Consider the following 545-nt stretch of genomic DNA (forward strand, 5'->3'; position numbering starts at 1 on the left):
CGACCTAACTACCTACCTACCCCCCCCCGGTCTCACTACCTACCTACCGACCTGACTACCTACAGACGTGCTACCTACCTATTAATCTGATTACCTACCTACCCACTTGCCTCACTAACTAACTACCGACCTTACTACCTACCTACCGACCTGACTACCTACCTACCCACCGGCCTCACTACCTACCTACCTACTGACCTACCCACTTACTAACCTATCTACCGACCTGACTACCGACCTACCCACCAGCCTCACTACCTACCCACCTACAAACCTACCTACCTATCGCCCTATTCAATACACTACTCACCCACTTACCTACCTATCTATCTACCTACCTATCTACCTGGCTACCTACGTATGTATCGACCTATCCACTTATCTACCTACCATCCTGTCTACTTACCTACATATCTACACACCCACCTCCCTCACTACCTCCCACCTCTCTACTTTCGTATCTACCTACCTACTCACCAATCTACATTCTACCTATGGCCACCACTCAACCATCTCAGCGTTTGGTCTGCCCTGGATTTCTCTCT

Source organism: Oratosquilla oratoria, chromosome 34, assembly GCF_046742065.1.
Source record: "Oratosquilla oratoria isolate Oo_2021 chromosome 34, ASM4674206v1, whole genome shotgun sequence".
NCBI lineage: Eukaryota > Metazoa > Arthropoda > Malacostraca > Stomatopoda > Squillidae > Oratosquilla > Oratosquilla oratoria.